Source organism: Galleria mellonella, unplaced genomic scaffold (genome assembly GCF_026898425.1).
Source record: "Galleria mellonella isolate WM207_F2 unplaced genomic scaffold, CSIRO_AGI_GalMel_v1 utg171, whole genome shotgun sequence".
Taxonomy (NCBI): Eukaryota; Metazoa; Arthropoda; class Insecta; order Lepidoptera; family Pyralidae; genus Galleria; species Galleria mellonella.
In genome coordinates, this window is record NW_026442014.1 from 6,498,094 (window position 1) to 6,524,251 (window position 26,158).

General features: G+C 28.9%; 1 protein-coding gene across 1 annotated transcript in view; it reads right to left on the reverse strand.

The window, feature by feature from the left end:
* The window catches only part of LOC113518350 (protein windpipe), a 54,407-nt gene that overhangs the window by 6,471 nt on the left and 21,778 nt on the right, over window positions 1-26,158 (reverse strand). Inside the window, exon 2 of the mRNA XM_026903224.3 lies at window positions 19,827-19,874. The gene's annotated coding sequence lies outside the window, so the exon portion shown is untranslated. The remainder of the gene's footprint in view (window positions 1-19,826; window positions 19,875-26,158) is intronic.

The following is a 26,158-nucleotide window of genomic DNA, read 5'->3' on the forward strand; positions in this document are numbered from 1 at the left end:
ATTTTTAGCGATAGCTACAGATTAATATATTTTAGGTAGAACAGAAAATCAACGTTTTAATTCACTATTGGAACACTTTTGAAATAATTAATAAGAAATATTAAAAAGGTTTCGAAAATTACTACACTACAGTGCGAACATTCTAAAACATAATTAGAAAGACACATGTGGCTTGATTTAATTTTAAATCCATCTCCAGAATTAAAAATAAACGTTATTGTTTTTAAAGTTAGAAACGAAAACAAAAATAAACGTCAGTATACGACGTGCAGTATATTATGCTGAGAGTCTATCGTTAAACAGCGGTAAGCTTGGGGCATGGTCCAATTTATAAGAAGTCTAGATATTAATCTATCATATCAATAAATGTTAATGTGTGCTATACTTTACTGTGTAATTAAATATATAATACTTTTAACATTGTAGCAAGACAGTTTTATAGGTATATTTACTTATGCAATTATTTGACATTTTATCAAAACACAATCTATTATTTTTTACATGATATTTAATGTCTTGATGATCAAAATCCACAAAGCGAAAGTGAGCATGTTTTTTTTATTATTGACTATCAATGAATTCAAAATCTATATATTATTTCCATTACATTTTTAGCTATATATAATTCAACTGCACTATTTATTTGCATTCAAAATATTATAATCAAATATATATTGTCTATTGAAAATATAAGTAATGAACATAAAATTACTCCATTTACTCTCTCTGTTTAGCGATTGATTATTAGATAGGCATTAGGTTCGCCTTGTAGAAACATTTGCATATGAATTAAGGTTCAAAATTGCATAAATAAATAAAATAGACGTTTAGAGAGTTGCTCTTTTTTTAATTATAATATTACTAAAAGTAAATAAAAATCAGAAAAAACTACATGTAATTTTAACAATGGTAAGTGATAAACGAAATACTTTACCAATGGCCAAATTTAATAAAATTCAATTACTCGCAGCTTGTATCTTGGACTAAATTACCATGATCGGCCTTCGCGCTGCTTATAGACATTATTCGACCTTTCCTGTCTCCAACCGATTTAGTTTGATGTCATAACACTTATGACACCATATCATCGGCTATTAGTATTTATTCGTATGACTAAGTGCATTGTCTTTCGATACTGGAATTTTAGTTTTTTTTAGTACTTCCTCGTTGCCGTTATAATTCAAATTGCAAAAAAATATTGTTATTACTTTTTCCAGATGTCTGAAATTGATAGTATCATTAGATTATATTTGGATCATCATCATATCAGCCATTATCAATTCACAGCTGAACATTGGCGTCCCCAATAGACTGCAATAAGGTCCTGAGCCATCTTAATTATAATTTAGTTACACACAATTATAATATTAATTATATTACTATTATAATTATATCTTTTTAGACAGTTTTCAAGGTTTTGTACGTAAGGAGATAGCTTTAATGGTGGCTCGTCCATGAGGCGATTAAGTATGACACATGATATCATATACATGTATAAACAATTTTCTTTTTGATATTAGTGTAAAGAAAATATCTCTGGAAAATCAACGTGGAAACGCTACAAGCGTTACTTTTGAGTCGAGCACGGAACGTGAACATTATTTTGACTGATTGTTAGTTTAAAATTACATTGTTTTTAGATTTATTTTAAATTTACAAATTTACATTTTTTAGATTAATTATTGTGTATATAATTTTTTTATTGCAATGTTGTGTACATGTTCATATTGTTGAATTTATGTTGTAATAGTACATAATTATACCGAATTTATGTTAAAAAATTAATATAAATAAATAATAATACTATTTTTATTTTTAGTAAAAATATTAAATTTCTAAAACTACATTCTAATTATATTTTTATAGATTTTAACATAACGTAAAATAACATTTACGTTATTCCAAGGACAAATTGAATTAACAATAATATCCCCACACTCTTTTCTAAAAGGCATTATGCATCAGAATCTATAGATCCGCCTACAAAATTATATTAACAAACACATTATATTAACGTACAAGGCGACGTTAGACATAAGCGAGTTCTAAAGAAGTGAATTGAATAAAATTGCATAAGTAGACAGGATTTGTTATGTGACGAAAAATTGTGAGTCACAGGCAAGGTTGATGCGGGTTGCACCACGAGGTAACCGCTGGGCGGCCGTGGACTGCAAATGTCAACTCGACTTATGTAAAAGGATAATGTTAACGCAGCTTTCAATGAAATACATGATGCGATAAACATTGTGTGAGTAATGATCCTTTTACGGGCTCGTTCACGTGAAAAATTAACATATGTCCCTTCAGGGTTTGTTGAAAGAGAACTCTTACGGTATTAAGTTCAACCATTGTACATCTTTGATCAAAATATTTTATAACAATGTAATCTTTGTGTGTAATTAAATATAAATAAATAAATATTTCACAGCTTGTTTCCGAATACAGGATTATTTATAGATTTCTTCAGGCTTATTTCTGAATTACGAAACTATACTAATTCGGGGCTTTTCACTGAAATGTGACACACAACAGTATATGTACTAACCACAGAAAAATGTCAGGAGACTGGTTTCATTATAATTGTAATAACAGTTATAATAATATTCTGTAATAACAGTTAGGAAGTATGAAGTCAAATGTCGTCAATGTCGAATGTTAATAAAAATGTTTGGATGACAATTGCCTAGGTTTAAACAACTAGATTAATTTTAATTTTTTATCAAATTTACATGGACAAAACCGCAGGATACAGCTAGTATCATAATTATTATTGTCATTTTAGGATATAACAATATTTCAAAATACACTTAGTATACTATAATTATATACAGAGCGTATTGTACGTATGAAATCTTTGTGTTGTAGTTGTCTCAACATGATAATTTAACTAAACATGTTTCTTTAAGGCCGCTGCAGTAACTAATGATATCATAATTATAGCATCCTCTGTACAAAATTTTAGCGTAATTATTGGATATGTTTTTAGCAAAATTGTATGTTTAACAATAATAATAATAAAGACCTATAAAAATTAGCAAAAGATAATTGTACATAAATAAAAGCAAAAAAAAAAAACGCATTATGTATCGAAATTGCGACGAAAAGACTGATTTAGTATTTCTCAGTGAAAAGTGCCTTTAAGAAATAACTAAAATAAATTATTTTTAATTATATATTAATAAACAGGACATGATTATAAGCAAAAGTCCGTGTTTACGTGACGATAGGTTATTTATAAACTTTTATACACATCTATCATTGAATAGAAGATATAATATAAATTAAGTTGTAGTAACAATTTGTCAATACATATTTTAAAATAATAGAACCTGTAAAGAAAAAACCTGAAATAATCTAAAGACTAAAAGAATACATTACTTAATAGTTACTAATACCCTAAGTAATTTAAAACATATTTTTTTAAAGAACTAATTTAATTCATCACTGTGGCTAATTGTTAAAGTCTATATCATTTCAGAACAACTTGGAAAGTTGATAAGGCCATTAATTTAATTGAATCGAGTGCGGGAAATATTCGATGAAATTAACCTTCACCTATTTATACATATAAGTCTGTGTTCGTCTGATATTTACGTATTTGAATCCGATGATATATTTGCACTGAATCCATTACAGAGAGAGAGATATCGATGCCAATAAATCCTGTGATAGCTGTAATGTAACAACGGTTCTATGTACTGTTATATTCTGTCTGTGAATGGGCTTTGGTTTCCTTACAAATAAAACTTATAAATTATTCTGGACTTCGTACGCGTAGGTATATCTCTGTGACAGTTTTCGACTAGCTCTGTAGAATAAGTTATGCAGACAGACTGGCATAAAATCACGTAAATAATAACGTAACAATCTTCACTTTGAAAGTTACCCAAAAATAGAAAGATGCGGGTAAACACAGTGATCTATATATGTCATATAAAAAAATAAAACATCATTGTTTTATTTATCTATATCTAAACTCATCTATTGTGAATAGAGAAACAATGTACTATCTAAAGAAAAAGTAGTAGTGTGACATTCAGCGGTCATACATAATATGTATAAGATGTAATCTATTGATTTTCATCTTGAGGCACTGAATACTGAAAATAGAATGACCTTAGATAAATAATTTCAATATATTTGAGAATGATAATAAATAAAAATGAAGAATATTTAGTCAAAGCATCCGTCACTGACAATCAATCATTCATTTTGAAAATGTAGACATGAAATTATGTATGAGGTACGTATGGTGTTATCATTATAATATACGCATAACTTAAAAATGGAAAATATTGCTTCAGATTTAATATTCACTTAGCAATTCCACAGTGACAACAATAATTTAATTGCGAAATTATCTGCTTGTAATGCAGACCACTGATTGTTATCGATACCTCGTATCACAATAATGAACGGAGTGGAAACATTTTTCATCGTGATGTTGACTTTTAATTCACAATTGTTTGAAAATATGGTGCGTTCGTGTTATGTTATTTATTTAACGTCCTCCATTCTGTGAAGTTTGAGGGTTAAGTCTGAACTGTGGCCTCAGTATATGCTATATTTCATTATTTATTATCAGACAAAAGTCTCACCAAGTAAAAAAATAATAAATAAAGTAAATATTATTGAGAACATCACTTCTCTTTTACTCTAAAGGCTGCCTTTTATATATATAACAGGCATCCTTATCGCTAAGCAATCTCTTTTAGACAACCTTTGTTATTATGTTATAGTAAGTGTGTACTCCTGTATTAAGTCTGTACCTACAATAACCAAGCTAGGAACTAAGTATAAAGCCAACCTGATAGTTAAAAGTTAGGTACTTATGAATACTTATAACATTAGAAATATCATTCGTATACGAACACTTTTGGCATGGCCATTATTAGCACTATCTGACAGATTCTCATCAGGGCCCTAAACTTTATTATCATTCCAAACTATATAAAAAAAAACAAGATTTTATATCCACAATTCCTGACCTAATAATTTGTTATACCATATCTTAAAATCGGATGCATAAATGCAAACTGTATGGCAGTCTAATTAATAAATAAAAGACAAAGGTACCCACACACATACAGGTGAGTTTGTAGAAAGTTTGTCATTGTGAAATTTCACCATTTCCACTAATAAAGTGAAATGCATCAACAAAATTCGTAGTGGATTATGACTTGAAAGATACGAGTTTAGTAATTCAAGTAGGCATTAAGACAGAGCAATATTTACAGCAGTAGTGTTAAATTCTCCGAAGCAATATAACATCCAATCACCTGCCCTCTACTTTCGCGGGGTTTTATGCGTCGGCACAGTTCGTCGTAAAATCATTGCGTTGGTCGGGATGTATGGATTCTAAAGTTACATTCACACAGCAAATCGTGCTTATTTATCTAAGAATCGCATTTAACTTGTTTAAATTCAATTTATCCATCTTCAAGCCAAGTCTCTTACAAGGTAAGGTAAAGTATTAAATGTTAATATTAGAATTATGTTTCTGTAATTCGTATGCATTTTTTTATATATTACAATATAAAGAGAGAAGTCCTGACTGACTGACTCATTGACGTAGAGTCGAAACTATCTAAATTAGAATTATCAAATTTTGACAGATCTTTTTATAACCTACAAAAGTAATAAGAATGAATTTTTCGAAATTTGGCCCCAAATGGTATAAATATAGGATGGAAGTTTATATAGAATTATTTTTTTAACCGAAAGATATTTAAAATTTATTAATAAATACTCTTAAATAAAACTTAATGCTCGAGGTATGGATAGTAGCGTCCCTCTTAAAATATCATCAAAATCCTAATTGCAGTTGCCAACCCGCATGCTAAGAGTGGTAACTACTGGCACCCCCAAATCTTATGGGAGAGGTCTATGAATACTTACAACAAAAACAACATTTTTTTATATAATAATTTAAAAATTAAACTTATTCAATTTTATAAACTATGTATATTATTCAAGTAGACATTATTGAAGGTATGCATATATAAATAGATATGTTCTTAACTCGTATATTCTCATTAACTCTGTACATTATTGTGCAAATGTCACATAATTAAATGTACGTAATTTTCTTTTAAATAATATGAAAAGTAGGTTGTACTAAATCTACGGATTGTTTTGACTTTGAACTCGAAATAACCCCACATAAAGTAAGAATGAGCTAAAGACAAGAAGAAGGCTAATTGTAAATAACTAAACAAATGTCTACTGGTAAAAACACGAAAATAGTCAAGCGTGTGAGCGTAATTAAAAATTAATATAAACCGAGTAAATGTTTGGAGTGTACGTGACCGGGTCATTACCGGGGCGCGTCTCATTTGGTTAATTAAATATCAACTGTCCGTATTGTAGTCGTTGTGGTAAATAAGCATTAGTATTTCCGGGTTTTCTTTATGTACATACATACACCTACATACAAATATATACAACCAGAGGGAGAGTTTGATAAAACTCCTCTGCTGTACCTCTATCTCACTTGCTTTTTTTTTATCGTGAAGCAGTTATGCTTGAATGGCTGTGGTTTGAAGAACAATAGTATGACAATGAAATTACAAGGTACAAAGGCATAGTGCAAGTTCAAGGATACCAGGGGTATCCCCGTGTAATCTGTGATGTTTATAATTATAGGCGACGGTTGGCATAAGGTGGACTGTCAATTTATTAGATAAACATCAGGTTACGGAATCCTTGTTATAATACATGCAAAACAAATTCCCAACAAGTTTCTAAACGAACCCGGTATTACTATCTACATATAATTTTAAGCAACAATTATTTAACATATTAATTATAATTTTATCATATATAATAAAAAATCTATAGTAAACATATAATCATTCTTGTTACGTAAGGAGCACTTGATTATTCTTAGTTATCATTAATAAATTTTATTATTATGTACCTTATCAATTTTTACATTTCCTTAACACTTTTTTAATGCCAAATATATTTGCATAACATCTCTATATTATTATAATAATCGACTATTAACATTAAAAAAAACCGACCTAGAATAAAACAGAATAACATAAATAACACAGTAAGAGAATAAATGTACTTACATTGAAATTACAGTAATAAATAACGATTATAACACACATGTTAACTGTAACGAGCAATGACAAATCATAAACTTGTTTGACCTGAAAGTGCAGTACATAATCTATACTGGAACTCAGATTTATTTACTACGGTCACAAAATATAAAATGCCATTGTTTTCAATAGAATATGAACCGGGGGGAAAGGGATTGTTAGTAATGGAGACTGAGAATCCTATTGCTAGCAATATATCCAACCAGGTCCACCTCCTCGCGGTTCCCCCTGGAAACTATCATAGTTAATTCCTGATGAATTCATTATGATGGGCTAACTGGCCTGTTTTCATTCTCATCTATCACCCTTCACTGGTGCTTCGCCAGCGTATCCCGTTAGCGCAGGCAGGGTTACCATTTCATTTTCACCCATCAAAAAAAAATAGAATATGAACCAAGCAAATGTGCCATGTAAAAACTCGGTGGTGTAGGCCTTGCTTCCGATGGTTGACAGTTCGATCTCTGGTGCTTGATATAGACAAGTAAAACTGTTTTTATTGATCTAAGTCTCAATAACAATATTTGTGTTACTTTTTACAACTGATTATAATCCCATTTACTCTAAGACTATATGGCAATAGTATTTATTTCTTTTCTTTAATAATTATATAATTGTGTGGTTGTTGACAATATTATTCAGTACTACGTCAGCCACTAATTGTACCTACGTCTGCATAGTTTCGATTTGAAATCAAGTTAATCACGCATACCTACGTCGTTTTATCAGAGATGAAATCATAGTTCCGTTTTATCTCGTATTATTTACGTATCTCGTCTCAATAATAAACGAACCGCACTGTGGAGTGTATACTTTGGATTTTATACATTTAAATGGTATAACAGAACTAACATCTAACGTAATCAACACGTTACCATGCAGCTCTAGGTATTTACTCAAAGCTATTAGGCAAACTACGTTATATATAGCTATATAAACTGTTGTACATGAGCATATCTCATAGATTGAAATAAAGAACAGTTCTCAGTTACTTTTGTCTAATTTTATTTGCAATATGCCCCATCAGCGTATACTGATAGCGTATACGGAAATACCAATCCATTATCAAAAAAAAGTCGAAATTGTCTTTCAATCTAATCGCACGTACTCGTGGTCGTCAAACAAGAATATTACTTCACAATCGTTGCCGGTTGTCGATTCTTTAGGTTATAATACATCCAAAATAATATGAAACTTTGTCAACTATAAGTATTTAAATAAATTTACTACAAATCAGAACAAAATAAAATTATTTAAGGATTTGTTTTTTTTTTACTAATAAACCCAAACACATACCTATAATCAATCATCCAGGGTTGGCGTCCGCTTCCCACTAGAGAACATTCGGTGGCAAACATAGATAACAATTGAGATACGTAGCTCACCACTGAACAAAAGACAGTATGCACGGACTGCGAACAAACAACGCTTCTCCAAACAAACTCAGTTATTTCAAACAATTACTCGGATTTCACTCGTGCGTCGTTTAAAATGTGAGTTTTCACTGTACACTGCACTCGTACAAGTGAAACATTTTATTTGCGGTACAAGGTGATAGCGGCGGCACTGGACGACGTCCAACATAATTTTTAACAATATTATGAAAAAAGTATTGTTTTCAACATAGACAGAGTGAAAAGTAGAGGACTACTGACCTATAAATCATCTATAGATAACGTTAATAATTTTTTTTTATATTTGTATTGTATTTTAGCCTATAATACTTATGAATATCTTTATCTATCTCAACAAAGATGATATTTTTAATTTTTACAGACAAATTTAAAAGTGTCTTATCTTATAGATATGTATTATTGACCTACGTCAATCAATATTGACCATATTCTGTATATCAAATTTCAGTTTTGAAGAAAACATCCCAACTTCTTATCATCTATTTACATATTATTAGAAATTATAATAATTTAATAAGAGGGTATCAATTTACTAACCGTAAATTACAAAATATATACATATATTGTTATCAAAAAGCATTAAAAATAATATAATTGGGTCCTTGTCTTGTGGCAGTATAGATAATATATAGAAAAATAAGTGCCCATCAAGAACAAATATAGATGTATTATTAACAAACATATTTGTACTTAAATTATAGTAGGTATACTTACTATGGTTATTTCAAAATAAATTAGTCTATAAAGTAATTCAATTCCCGCAAAGTCAGTTCATATTTCGCCTATATTGCCTTACCACAAACGTAGAATAAAATATAGAAATGTATTATTATGGGTATTATGTATAAATATAGCCTACTTTTGACGAATGTGAATTATTAATATGTATCAATTACTGGTTGTATCCTGTGACTTCGCACGCGTAAATAAGTATATTAATTAGCCTGTTATAATGTTATAATTAGGGCATAACTTACTCGTGCATCAAATTTCATTCTAATCCATTCAGTAGTTTTTGCATAAAAGAGTAACAAACATCAATCATTGACCATTACAAACTTTCGCCTCTATTATATTAATAGGATCTATTTCTGTTAAATAAATTTAGAGTCGATAGTTTAAAAACATAATAATTTATATACTATAAATAGTATAAAAAGGTCATTATATAATAGCTATTTTTATATTGATTTATATTAAAAAAAAGAAGGAGGTTCTTAATTCTGTTGTATTTTTTTTTAATGTTTGTGACTTCATAACTTCATCAGCTCTAAGCAGATTTGGAAAATTATTTTTTATCTGAAAGGATACTTATAGATTGGTCTCATAAAAAAATTAACTAAATCGGTTTAGTAGTTTTTAAATTAAAATAACTGTTTTTGTCAAAATTAAAGTCGGTTTTTTTGTGGGGTACAATCTTTAATTATTATGTGTATATTACACGATAACTTCGTGAATTCTATTTTAATTATCCATACTAGAAAAATTAATTAGAAAAATATATATATATATATATATATATATATATATATATATATATATATATATATATATATATATATATATATATATATATATATAAGCACGATTTAAGCACCTTTTTTTTATTAAATAAAAATTTAAATTATGTAAAAACAATGTCTGCATTCAAACGTTAGTGTAAATTTGTTATTCATTCACAAACCCGTACATCACACTATAGTCAATAGCACTTTTTGCAAATCAAATGTCTCAAAGGTCCATAACAAGTGATGTTTCTCATAAATACGTAATATTTTTTTTATCACTCAATTCATTTACGTCAAGTTAAAGAAAACAAATTTATTCTTCATACATCTTCATACTTAATATAGATAATTTAAAATATACTTCAACAGAACATCGACTTCACTATATTCTGCCCTTAACTCACATCTCAATGAGGTCGACATAATATACTTTTCGCTTTCATTTTTTCATCACAACCATTACCATCAGCCGTTAACTGTCCACTGCTGGGGGAAAGGGATTGTTAGTAATGGAGACTGAGAATTCCATTGCTAGCAATATACCCAACCAGCTCGACCTCCTCGCGGTTCTCCCTGGATACTATCATGGTTAATTCCTGATGAATTCATCTGATGGTCTAACTGGCCTGTTATTATCATCCATTAAAAATAAAACCCACTTTAATACAAATTTAGTTTAGGATCAATACCTTGTCGATATCATAAATATACCGATAACAATAAACGCTATCGATTGCAAAATACATATACAAAGATAATACGATACTACAGTTAAAACCATAAAGACGTTTTAAGAAGAAAGCAGACAAAAAACATAAACACAATAATTATGTTTACATAACAATATGACATATGACGTTTTCATACGATGTATCTACGTCAAATCAACGACCTTGTCGGTACAGACTTATGAAATTTCTAGACACTAAAGTGTATAACAATGTTTTTTTTTTAATGAATGATAATGGAATGGTAACCCCACCCGCGCTATCGGTATACACCGGCGGGGCACCAGTGAAGGATGATAGATGAGGATGAAGTAGGTCAGTTAGCCCATCGTGACGAATTCAACGAGAATTGTTCACGATGGTTTCCAGGGGGAACCACGTGGAGGTCGACCTAATAAGGCATATTGCTAGCAATGGGGCTGTCAAACCCCATCGCTAACAATCCCTTTCCACCCTGTATAACAATGTTATTCGTATGCTATAAACATTGTTTTACTTATTTACAAGTTACATACACATACATATCCGTGCACATCTGTCTCTTATTGGGGTAAGCAGAAACAAAGCCAAATACTTCGATTCAAACAGACCTTTTTTGCTTCCTCCACATTCAGTAATCTCATAGTTCATACACACTCGCCGATTACCAGTACTTTTAATTTTTCAGCATATAGACATACATTTAGTCGACATACATTCGTCTAGAGCGCCCCCTATCGACATCTTCATTCATTCGTGTTGAATTAATCTCTTTCGTTATTCGTCTTTCATCTATCCTCTCCAAATAGCCAAATCAATTTAAAATATACCTACAACAAGTAATACAAGTCATTAAAATAAATCGTCGCTATCACCAAAGGCCGTGGGTCATCGACCTTCGTTTAACGTAATAAATTATTACTCTTAATGAGTATTGATAAATACTACTTTAGTCTCATAGACTAAACAGAAAAAAAAATAACTTGCATTTTCTTTCAACAAAATTTCATTTATCAATTGTTTACTTGTTATAGCTAAAAAAATCTTTATAACACACACGCCAATTAGATACAATAACTAAAAAGACATCAAATATCAAATGGTTTTGATGTTTTATTCAATTGGCTCAATTCTTAGGCGCCATTTCTCTAAATCTATCTCAACAATTAAGAATTCAGTTCGTCACCACAACAAAATCTTTATTGTAAGGATTAATTTTTAACTAATTTTCTTTTAGATTTTTCATCATCATTTCAGTCATTATCCGTCCACCGCTGAACATAGGCCTCCCCCATAGACTACCATAAGGAAAGGAGCTGAGCCACCTGCATCCACTTATAGATTTAATTCAATATTATTAAAATTTTAAATTATGATAGTCTATAAAACAGTAATTTCGCGAAATTAATAAATTAAAATAATAAATTAAAAGATAAGGTTAGAGCAATCTTGTTATCTCTATTCCTTTGTTTTGGTTGAACTTTTAAAGCACATGAAATTTTTATTGCTATTTTATTGTCTTATTTTTATTCATAATAAACAAAAGTATGAACATTAAATAATAAAATTCATAGGTATTGTCTTAAAAAAATTATTATATGATATACAACGTCATGCGCATGTAATATGCTATAAAAACAAAAAGTTTACTCGAACACTGTGTTATGAAATATATCCAATAGGTTACAATAAAATACCTAAATTAGAATAATACATTTTTTACTTTTAATTTTAATCTATATTTTTTAATGGACAATCGAAAGAACGTATTCTTGCTGACAGAAATCAGCGATGTGGTGTGGTCGAGACAGTCAATCGACGAGCCTTTCTCCTAAACAGCTGATTGGCAGGCGGCCAACGGCCCCGTGAGACATGGTGACGCCTAAGGTAACCATTGATATCCAATTATATTACCCGGCAGTACCTGTATTTGTACAAGCAAACCAATTATACGATATAAAATATAATTAAAGACTATTCCCGGTGAATAAATATTTATATATCTATGAACACCTTTTATACACAAGTATTTATAGTTAATACGTGCATTTGCATTATTTTGTCTATCATTACGATAATATAATTACAATAAATATTTACAATAAAAAATCAACTTGGCAAGTTAATTACACATAAATGGGCAATTAAATAAAAAATGTTAAAATAGATATAATGCTATTAACTTATATCAGTATTCTCTTGCAACTGTGTGTGTTTAATGTATACCTAATACAAAATATAAAATTATAACAAGTATAAACAATCGTAAAGTGCCATAGGGACGACCTCATTCCTTATGACAGTCTGTAGGAGAGTCCTATGTACAGCAGTGGGCAGTCAACGGATAATATTGTAATCATACCAATTACCTAGTTCACAAGCAAGGATACGCTGAGTTATGTAAGGCTTGGGGACCTGGAAGTACAACCCAAAACGCCCACAGCCGAACTAATTTAAACAAAAAGTTTGTTTCCTAAATTGGTTCGATCGAGAATCTATAATATTTCATTGCGAAATTTTCGTCACAATCGGCTTAGCGGATTTATCAAGTGTACTTATAAACAGCTTTACAAAACTCATAAAAATGTTATCGCAAAATAACATACAGATGTTTTAATTTTATACAATACTAGCGGTTTTCAGCAACTTTGCCTTCGTAAATTATGATAATAAATACCCTATGTGTAATTCAAGTATACAGTCCATCTTTGTAACAAAAACATTAAAATCCGTTTAACACTTAAAGCGTGACTGAGTAACAAACATCCAAATATATTTACAAATTTTCAAATTTATAATATTAGTAGATTTAGTGGGATATATAATTATATCTCTATAATTATTCAGTGTAGCCAATAATTTAGGGTAAAGTAATTTCAGATACGCGGATTTAAAATGTGTTTTTTGACGAATTCATGAGACGGAACAAACATTATACGAAATTTATTTGTTCCTTTTGAATCGTAGCAATTAGTTTCTACTAAACATTCATCATTTAATACAATTTTTTTTATCAACTAACTTCAAAAAGAAGAAAATTCTTATATACGGTTGTATTATTTTATATTTTATACGTTGCAATTTATGTGGATACATATAAAATGTGATTTTTGTTTTACTAGATGTCACTACGACTGTTTTCACAAAAATACGAATCGTGTTATCTATACAAAAATTACTAAAATAAATCCAAATAGCAATAAGCGTCAAAGATATATATACTACATCATTATACTCTATAATGTCCATGGTACTCCTCATGTCTATAGGCGACGATTACCATTTTCCATCAGGTGGGCCAACAGCTTATTTGCCATTCTAAATTGCATAAAAAAATAATAAAAAAAAAGCTTGTCAACTAGCCATATTTTTTTAGAACAATTAGATTTCATCATCTTCGCCACGAAGACAACAGTCAACTAATTATTGTACATTATTTATACATATTTATATTAATATATTTACACATATTTACAAGTCATCTCGAACTGCATCTGAGCATGTTGTTTGTATGTGTATACGTGTGAGTTTAATGAAATCGCTTTTTACATCAATTATTTTTATAGTGAAGTATCTACAGAAAAGATAAAATTCTTAGCCCATCATCTAAAATAATACGAGTACAACATATAAAAACATGTAAAATACGTTTCGATACCCAATTCTTGAGTAAACTACATACGAAATGTGTTATTTTCGTTTTGTTTACTGGATTTTCTATTTGAAAAATGACGGTACGGACTGGAATTGTTACGGTGTTATCTGAGTTAGATTAGATTTGTTAATCTGTGTGACGCCATCCAGTTCTCAATATTATGGATAGTGACTTTAAGCGAAGACTTATTACACATTATAAGACATAAGTCTAACTTTAACATCTATAATTTATTATTGATTCAAAAAAGAACATATCGCGTAACATATAACAAATAATACAGCCAAATTAAAAATATCCTTTTTTTCAAGTTGGTTGAAAATAGATTTATTTGAGAAGGATTTAAATATAGAAACGATTGGTGTACCATCTTCACAACTATAAAATACTTTTTTTAACAAACACAATGGAATAAAGTGATTGTAAATATTTTAAGTAAATTATATAATCGACAAAAAAAAACTCTTATATACAACATAATATTTGGTACAAAACTTTTCCACAATATTATACCTACGTATATACGGTACTATAACAAGAATCAAAAACAGCCGGTTTATATACAATATAATTTTTTTTGTAACTTAGAAATGCAAACAAGCTGACGGCCCACCTGATGGAAAGTAGTAACAGTTTCCTACAGACATGAACAGTACCATGAACATAACCGAGTTTACTGTGTCGCCCATGATATCCTTCATGCTTTACGACTAAGCCGTTATGCTTCTGCATCCTGTAATTTCATTGTCATATCCCACCATTGAAACCGAAACACAACCATGCAAACAGAACTGCTTCACGGTAGAAACACTAATGGAACAAAGGTACCCAAGCTGACGACTTTTGTACAAAGTTTCCCTTGTCTTATATTACTATTACTTACTCGTATAATTGATAATACATAATTATTCAGTTGAATTTAAAATTTCGCACTTAAGCAAATATTATCAGAGGTAAAGATAGATAAAAAATACAAGGTTTTTTTGCTCAATGCTTATCTTATAGTTGCGGTTTCATAATCGGCTAGATAATTGTTCAATGAATGTGAAGAAATTTCAATGTCAATGTATTTTACACTACATTATTATTGTGACATTGATATCTTTTATAATATAGTATTAACAAAATGCTGTGTAATATGTCCAATGTATTATTTATCTATATTACTATAAAGTGATGTATGTTATTCCCATTTGAAATAAGAACACTTGTAAAGTGTATGAATATTGACTATCAATGGGCCGCCCATTGTTGCCTCTTTATCTTGATTTTATGATTTTATGTAATTAATTATTCATTTTATTTGTGTAAATATTGTCAATCTTTATAATCTGTATCATTATTTGAAGGAAACAATAATAAAAAATTCACTTATTCAATCATTAATTAATTCCAAATTCCATCAAATGCCAACAATCTCCAGCATTAACAATAGGTGCTTGCCTTATCTTAGAAGAGTCATAGATAAAATTATACATATACACTAGAATTGTCATACACACACAGAACATGTAATGAATTATAAAAAAAAAATAGCTAGGAACAATATTGGAAATAAGGTTTTTACATTTTCTTTTAATTATTTTGTAAACCATGTAGAGCGGGGAATAAATTTAATAAATTCTCACTATTTAATAAAATGTTGTGGCAAATTATCACTAAATTTAAATTAATTGTTACAAAGATTTTAATTAATTAAATTTAAGTATATTATAATGATCATATATAAAATGTTAATAAAATTATATATTAACTTTAAATATAATATAATAACACTCTTTTAATGTAACAACAATATACAGTTATACTCAGTAAGTACGAAAAATATATATTGCAAAGTTAAATTGAAAAAATAAATAAATGATATTAGTATTGAGGATATTGTAATGTGTTTGTATTCAAAAGAATGTAATAGACTAAGCATCATGATTTATAGTCATGCTTGTCTTCGACGATCACTGATCGGTATCTGAAAGTAGACTTGAAATATTTATTAGTTGACAGAAACATTGAAAGTGACCGATAATTTGATTAATAGGTTGTATATTAATTTGTATACAATACGAAGAAGTATATTATTACATAACAAAATTAGTAATTACTAAATTATATAAAAAAATCAACAGAATTTAAAAAAAAAATCTAGTTACTTGGCTGACAACGATTTAGAATATTATTTAATACTATTTAGATATAGAATGATCTAGAAGTAGCGTAAATTTATAATACCTGGACGTTTTAATTTTTAATTTTCTTTTTATTCTTCCATTATCTCTAGTGCTGATGTTATAAAAAAATATTTTATATTCGTTCGCTGCATAGTTTACGTTATAACAGGCCAAAAGATGATTTACGTAAACATTTATTATCTGTACTTTACAATAGAACTAAAATACTTACCTAATTTATAATTCTACTAACCTACCTTTTAATTTCCAGATGATGTAACAAATTTTGTTCCAGCGTTACGTTAGTTATAAAATAGTTTTGTATTTAGATAATATTGAGACAATTGGACTACTCTATTCAGTAATATATACTATATGTAGAGGAAACTAATTCAATTTTATAACATTTAATTATTAAATGCAAATCAAGAAACAGAACTGCCAATGTTTTAATAAATGAAACGCGTAGCTCTACTGTTAATGCAAATAAAGCAAGAATTTAACACCACTATTACAATTTGCCGATACCGGTGTAAAATTTTTGTGTTAAGTAATCGTCATTTAATCCTTTTAACATAAAAACCTTCATTTACAAAAAGAGCTCATGCATTTCAATTAACATATATACGAGTTAAAATATTAAAACCACATTAATGAAATTATAAAAACTACATCTATTTAATTGGGCTTCGGGACATACACTATAGATTGATTAGTCCAAAAAAGTAGGCTCTTTCAAATTTAATGATATGGCACTAAGAGATAACACAATTAATATTAAAGGTATTATCAAGAATTAGTATGTCTAGGTTATGGCTTATATGACCCATTCGCGGGTGTTTTCACCTTTTGAAGACACTCACTGAAAATCGTAGTAAAAGCCAAGAATTCCACCGACAAGACCCTAGCTCTTAAATAAGAATTGAATGACCTATTCGCGTATCAATCCTTCAATTAGTTCATTAAAGATTATATATATATATAGAGTATTAAAGTTTTACTATTAGAGGAAGAGATTCTCACCTAATTTTCGATTCCATTAGGCAAAAATTTTATCCCCCTAGAACAATATTACTTCCCCTCGCCATTATTCTTCGAATTGTTTTGTTACATTGTACCCATTCTAGATAATTAATCAATATACAGTTGCTTAATTACCTGACAAATTGTAATCTATATCTGAAACAGGTTTTACCTAACTCGGCAATTACAGATTACCTAGCTCGGAAAAGACAATTTAATTACTGTACAAGTTTTGTCAATAAAGATAATTTAAAAGTATTCCATTTGGATTCTATTAGTAGAATTATTTATTTTATAGCATTTTTACTCAAACACCACATGTTTAAAATTCCTACCATACTTGACATCGTTAATTTGTTAACCCAGTCGTTATTGATAGGCTTCAATTTTGTATTAACTTCAATTGTAACAAAACATTGTAACAGTTAATTGAGAATCGATGACTAAAACACTTTAATTAAACTCAATTGTCTCTATTGGATCCATGAACCGACTGACAACTAATTTTAATAAACATTATTAATATGGATTTTTTACTTTCAACGCGAATTATTTAATCTCACTATCACGTGTATAAATATAACTGGAACTAGACAATGTCAAAACATGGAAGATATTTAAGAAAAAGCGATATCTTAATAAGAATCTTAATAAGGTCTTAATAAGAACGTAGAAGCCAAAACAATAATTTCTAGAAATGTTAAATGACTGTTTGTCGTTCTTTATGTTTGTTCCAGTATCACGCAAAAACCATTGCACCAAATTTGATACGGTCTTCGCAGTTGTGTAGGTTATAACTTAAAAACTGGTATATATTTGTCTTGATACGCCATCTAGAAGATTCAATTATTTTCTTACTCAATGCATACGAAGTAGCGGGAAATAAGCTAGTTGTCAATAAAATAAAAATCGACGTTTCAACTATATTACACTATGGTCACAACCAGTTCGGAGTACAGAAATATCATTGTCATTAAAAACTTGTAATATTAAAAAAACTGGAAATCTCAAACAGCATCATCTAGTTCCAAACCAATTAGAGCTTGTACTGTGAAATATATAATTAATAGACTTAAACTTAAATACTTTTTTTTTATAAACACACTTATTATACATAGAAACACCGAGACCAATAATACATCTATTATTATTTCAGCTGTTAACAATCCACTGTTGGACATAATCCTTCCCCAAAAGAGTTTTGTCAGTAGTTGCCATGCTTGGCAGGCGGTTTAGCAACCGCAATTAGGCTTTTAGAGTTGTTATAAGAGAGACGCTGTTGCCCATTCCTTGCTCTTCCTTAATCGCTTCTAACAAAACCCTACGGTAAAGAAAGGGGTGACCCATTCTATGCCGGGGCACACACGGCGACAAGTACAACGTCTAGTATGTCTATTGATATAAAATATTAAATTAATGAGCTACAAAATTTACTAGTAATCATTATTTGTTTGAATAATGTGTTATTTAAGTTCTTGCTGTTTTTTAATAACTTCAATATCTAGAAAACATAATAATTATAAGAACAAATAAGACTAGAAACTCTATAAACTAATGAGTTATCGATGGTTCAAAGTATAATTACAGTCGCATACTATAAAGAATAATTACTCGTATTCAAGCTTATTAAACAAAACAAAACATGATTCTGCAATTACACGCCAATATTACTGAGTAAATAAAAAAAAAACAGGAATTAATGAAGTACAAATAACCTATTTCCGTAAAGATGTAACATGTGACATTAGTTTTGCAACCCATTATTAAATTGTTAGTCTAGTGGATCAAAAGATCTTTTTAAATTTTAAAAAGTCCCTCAATTCATAGGTATTTTATTTAATCGTGAAGTTGTAGCAAATCAAAAATTATATATGATCACCACTAATGGAAGTCATTTTTCGACTGTTTCGACACCCTTGTGGTGAAAGAACAATTTACCCTAGACATGTCCACATTTTGGCGAGAATTTGAATATACTGTTATAGCTGTGATGATATACCTTATCATACTACCCCCATCACTTTTGTATTTATTGAGAATGTTTCCCATCATTGAAATCATAACCTTAAATCGGTACATAAAATATATAGTTCCAAATTAGAAATTACAATTTATCTCTCTGTAGAGAAGGTAGTAAATAATTCGACATGGACACTCTATATCTATATATGTTACTAATATAGTGTTATATTAAGTGTGTACATAGTAAAAATAATAAATTAATTAAAACAAAATACATACCTAAATACAAAAGTTGTGATCAGTTGCGACATTCCATATCTTGCACTTCTGTAAAAGAAATATTTTAATATTATAATAATTATTATAAATATAATAATTAAATGTAAAAATCTACTACTTTTAGTAAGAACACTTTTATATAAAAATAATACGAGTATAGCTATATATTGTATAAAATATTAACAGCCATCGACAGTGAATAAAAATTATTCGCTCGAATGATACACAAAGAAATCGGATCAAAGAGATGGAATCAAGTATTCAATAACGGTCGAACAATAATTTATACTCGAACAGCTGTTCCGAGGCACGTATCAAGCTATTATTAAATTGCGCAGGTAAAGGTATGGTGAGACCTCAGATCATCTATCTCTTTTTAAATGACTTTAAAAAGAAGAGGGTTTCCAATAGGCTTGTATTTTGAACCAGCTATCTCCCGTGGCTTCGCACGCGTAAATTAATAAGTACATAAAGTATTATATATGATAAATTAGGATATAACCTACCCGTGTACCAAATTTCATTCTAATCTGTTCAATAGTTTTGGTGAAAGAGTAACAAATATCCATTTATCTATTCATCCATCCATATTTATTACAAACTTTAGAAATTTACCTTATAATATTAATAACATTTCATGTAATATCTTTGCCAATTCTGAATCGATTCTGGTAATTCTTCTACAGTCGATAGCGGTTACCAATATGTTGGTAACGCTTTCGGCCACTGTTTTTGTACAGCAAAATAATACGTCACGTTCGTGTATATAAAACACATATTTAATTTTAGAAAACAGCTGCCAGTATCTTTACATAATGTGCTACTATTTATTATATTTTCTATTTAAATTAATTGTACTTCACAATTTACAAAAGAAACAAAATTTCTCTGTAACAGAAGTATCTCTCAAACAGTCTCAATTTTTATATAAATTGTAAACCAATAATTCATGCATTATCATTATCATTATATGTAAATTTTGTGCGTATTTTAATTACTTATGTAACATACGACAGATAGTCTTACAAGTACGAATGTGAATATGACTTGATATTATTACATCCTTTTTAAGCTAAAAACACGTAAATTTGTAGCAATTGGCGTATATCCTGAATCCTGATCTACTAAGCCCAAGATCTTATTATCAGATCGAATTTCTTTAACAGTTTATGCAAAATGTACCAATATACGAGTATTTTTGTTATACTTAGACTGGCAAACAAGCTACTGGCCCACCTAATGAAAACTGGTGACCATCGCATATAAACATAATCAGCACCATGGATGTTACAGCATATACTGTAATTCCTCGTGTATATTAAATATGCAACATCGCTTGTATGTGCCCTATATCTATTTGTATTGCAAGAAACAATATATTTTTACAATAGTAAAATATATAATCTCTAGTATTATGTAATTCATATCTCAAATCTACAGTAAAACATTCAGAATAAATCAATCAATAAGTCGCTTTCCTTATTTATAAAAACTTAAACCTTTTACAAACCTATTTTAACACAATTTTGTTGATACAACACATTGAAAATTTAACATAAAATAAAAAGAAAAAACAGTAATCGCTATATTTTTTAACAGCTAATGTGTGTATAATACAGTGACAAACAACAGTATGAACAAAACAGTTAAAATTCAAATGCATGAGTTTGCATTCATATTTTAAACAGACAGTTTCTCCTAATATACGTGTATGTACTTATGTACATAAGGAAAATCGACTTATATGTAAATATAAAAATCATACTAGTCAAATACTCGCGTTGGTCATCTCATACCGAGAAACATATGACGCAAAAGAATACATAGTTCAAATGTTCAATAATTCCGTTTTTATCACATTACTTACATAGTGATATATAGTGACAAGGCTATCGATATGCACGGATGATAATATTTGACTTTGACTCGAATTATTTGACGTATCTATTAATCATACGGATGTAGTATTTAAAGCTATCCGCATCTAACAACTCTTACAAAAGATAAAAAATGATGACAATTTTCTTTTATATTATTTTAATATCACGTATATTTTTACTCATTATAAATTTCCTATTTAATAAAATAATCCTTATTAATATTATAAATGTGACAGTAAGTTTATTCGTTTTTTTGTTACCTCTGTCATGAAATTTGATATGTACATACGTAGTATTTGAATTTGAAAGGAAATACCTAGGCTATATTTTGTCCTGGTCAATCAATATATTTAGTTAATGCAGACAAAATAAAAACTAATATTTTATAATTATAAAGGATGGCATATTATTATTTAATTCACTATTTTAAAATAACTTGTTTATACAAGCAAAATGAAAAACAAGAATGAAGTGCTTGGGAAAAAAGGAAAGGAAAAGAAACAATAAAGAAATAAAAAGCTCTCATAAAAAAAAAAAAACTATATTTTATGTATCACAACCTAAAAAAAATTACGCCAGTTATTGAGTTTAGACAAATTTAATTACTTTTTTAATTAATTTGAAATTTGGTCAATCTTTATAATCATAAATATCCTTTATAGTTTTTTTTTTATCATTTATGTTATCTCGCTTTTTATGTATATCTATATATGTTGTAATTTGTGTGCTGTAAGTAATGCAAATAAATTATCTATCTATCTATAGTCATAAAGAGCCATAAAGGTCCTGGATATCTATTTGCGATTTTACATTTAGAGATAATAAAAAAATTATAAATGTAAAATCATGTTTAGCAGTTTTGATAACTTGTAAACGGTAGTTCTTTGCTTTACTTTTAAATAAATCAAGATGTGACTATGAAATTGTCAATTTACATACTTATTTACCATAAATTTCTATTTAAACATACCTATTCTTTATTTTTCATTCTATTCATTAATTAGTTACCTAATACTCAAACTACACTGTTGTTACTAATGTTGATAGTTAATTTAAAATTAAAAATATTGTAAATTTCTATTGAAATTTTTATATTAAAACAGTATATTAACAATTGACCTTCCGTCGCGACGGTTCATTGATCTCTTTTGTTCATCTGTAATAATATTATCATGACATTAATCATTACAAGGTGAGTGGTAATATTGCTTTTTCTAAACATTTACAGCTTATAAACTACCAAAATTTTTTAACAAAATGTTACTCGATGTTACAATGATGTAACAATTATGCAATACTACGATTGATTTATCAATCGATTTAAAAAAATATATTTTTAATGTGTAATAGTTGTTCTTGTCTTCTCTTTTTCTCTTATTATAGTTTAATAAAATCTAACGGATAAGTACAAAATGTGCAAAAAATACTATAAAAATAGTACTTGTATTACCATCAGTTAAAATAACGGCAATTGTATACCGCTGCAAATACCGTACGGTATATAAACCACAAATGGATATGAATGTTGTATATTACCAAAATTGGACGTTCAAGAGACACTAGTTTTACATTAACGATTAGATACAGAGTTCCATTGGTGAAAAAAAATACTGTGGATGAATGCACAGAGTATGCTTCATATACATCCAAATCTACAACGTCTAATATGTACAACACTAGTGATCTGCTCTGACTTCGCACGCGTAAATAACAAAGGTAGAAAATCCCTAACTTTTATTTATAAATAAAGTCCATTTTACTTGCTGATAATGCAGTTGGTGAAAGATATTTTTACTCGTAATATCTGCATTTTTTTAGTTTATCCATTACAAACAAAACATTAAATATTTCTCATTATATCTCATTAGCTTAGATTAATCCAAATTAAGTTATTATATTATTAATTTATATCTCACACATATGACATTATTGTTTGTATTCATTGAACGTTACAGGTTTGAAAATTTTATTAACTGTAATCTTCTAGTTAAACTTTTTTTTTTCTTTATTCTTCATCCTGTTTACTATGTTTATATTGTAACTTAATATTGTCAATTCTGCATGATCAAATACATAGTATTAGTTCTTGTGTCTTAGAAAGAACTGGCTTACAAGGCATAGGTTACCCTAATTTGTAAGCTAGGGTAAAAAAAATTAACAGTTCAACTCTGTATTTGTTAATAAAGATTTATTATCATTGTATAATAATATCATACAAAGGTTTTTTTTACTGAGGAATTTATATACATTACATTACAATTATGCGTGAAGTTGCCAGACGTTATTAACACCTGTGTTCCCATTACCTTCTTAAACACCTACAACAGTAACTTTAGTCTCTTCATCTAATAGACAACCAGAATTCCTACATGCATTTGCAAAACCTTGAAATCAGTTTCGTGATAAGGCCGAAATAACAAAAACGACATCATCCGTTCCGTGACCGCTGTTTCCCGTTTTACACTACCGTTATAACGCAAGGCTATATGAAATTGAGGAGATAAATTGATATCACCTGGTATAAAATATGACTGTGTAATATAAATGGGTACTAAATTTTTATTATTAATTTTAAAAGGTAATAGAAAGTAGTCAGTGATGAATCGTAATATTAGAATACTTAAAAGAATAGATTTAAATTACAATAACAATATAAATTTTAGATTTATATATTATTATATTTTCTTTATCAATTAATATATAATATATAGTCTATAAATGACAGTCACCACTTTCCATCAAGAGGGCCATCAGCTTGTTTACCATTTTAAGTTGCATTAAAAAAAAAACATTTTCAGATCCAGTCTTCATAGTCTTCATAGTTTCATAACTTTCTTCATAGTTTACCTAAATGATTACGTTAAATGCCGTCTCTTATAAACCATAAAGTTTATAGTCATTCCAGACGAACAACTAAAGATGTAATATTGGTCAAAAACAGATTTAGAGACGCGAATCTAAGTGAAAGTGGACAACTTAGCAAATAATAAGAGTGTGGGTGGCATTTGCAAACTGTCGATGAAATAGAATGTACCTATGTATCAGGCAGTAACTAATGAATGCAATGCTTAGTGTTATTAACGACTAGATTTCACTAGTTCTATGACAATATAAAGACCAGACTGAAACAGGGATATACATGCAAAACTATACGTTTACACATAGCTACAAAAGATGCATTGAACATTGACAAGCAGACTAATTGCGAACAATAACTTATAAGTACATATTTAAGTATAAAACGCATGAACATAATGTATGGTATTCATATGATACCTAACCGAAAGAATTCAAATTAAGTTGAGCATTCAAAAGGCGAGTAGGTGTCTCGAAAGGTATCAATATATGACTAATTAAATTGTCTGGTACTATTTAAGCACCGTACGAAATGAAAGACAATTTTCAATAACATAAATTATAACGATGTAATATTTCTAGCGTACCTAATAAATTAGATACGCGCCAAGGATTTTTTCATTTCAATGCCCCGTCACAGAGTAATGATAAATGCAAGATAAAAACATATTCTGATAAAAATTTTTTGAACAGTATCAAAGTAATATAGATTAGTTCTATACGACTAAATTGGTCAGATTATGCAACACGAGGTATCCGCTATTACAAAACAAGTTATAGCCAGTTCTCCTATAGGATTAATTTCGAGATGCCGTATATAATTAGATGCATTTGTGGTCATCTGTTGTTCTGCACTAGTGCATAAGTACGTGTAATTTCATCGGCCAGTACTCGTTAGTTAACACGCAAGTTTGTAGCCAATCGTGGGAATTGTGTTTAAGCAATACCATGTGTGATTGGCAAAAGTGCATATAGTTAGTACATAAAATACGAGTTATATTTACATAATAAATATCTATATATATTTCTTAAGCATATATGGATACATCCAAGAACTGAATGTTGGCCAGACTAGGTGTATTTAGGATAGGAACCCAGTGGGCCATGCCCACCCCAGAATTAGCTGGTGCCCATCCTATAAAATAATTCTAGATATGGCAATGGGCTAGCCATAAAAAACTTTAGTTACTTTTAGTTACTATTATGTTGTCTGAATTGATTTAATATCGTAATTTTAAGGTCAAGAAGCAATTTTAATTTGTTTTGGATATTTAGTTGAAAATTTGTTTATTTATTAAACAATATTTCTCACACAGCGTTAGCCCGCTTATTTTATATAACTACAGTGCTCATACGCCAATTAAATTACATAATTTTTTTTTATTTAGATTATAATGTGTAGATTTGTGTATCTGTATAAATGCATAATGAATGGTTGATAATAATGATAAAACTGATAAAAACCTTAAGTGGTAATACTATATAGTAATATTCTTTGTAAAAAATTATAAATATAATTTGTTTACTTTCTAAAATATTTTCTCTTCAAAAATTCAGCAGTAAAAGTTATGCTGTTATAGCATAAAAAACTAAATA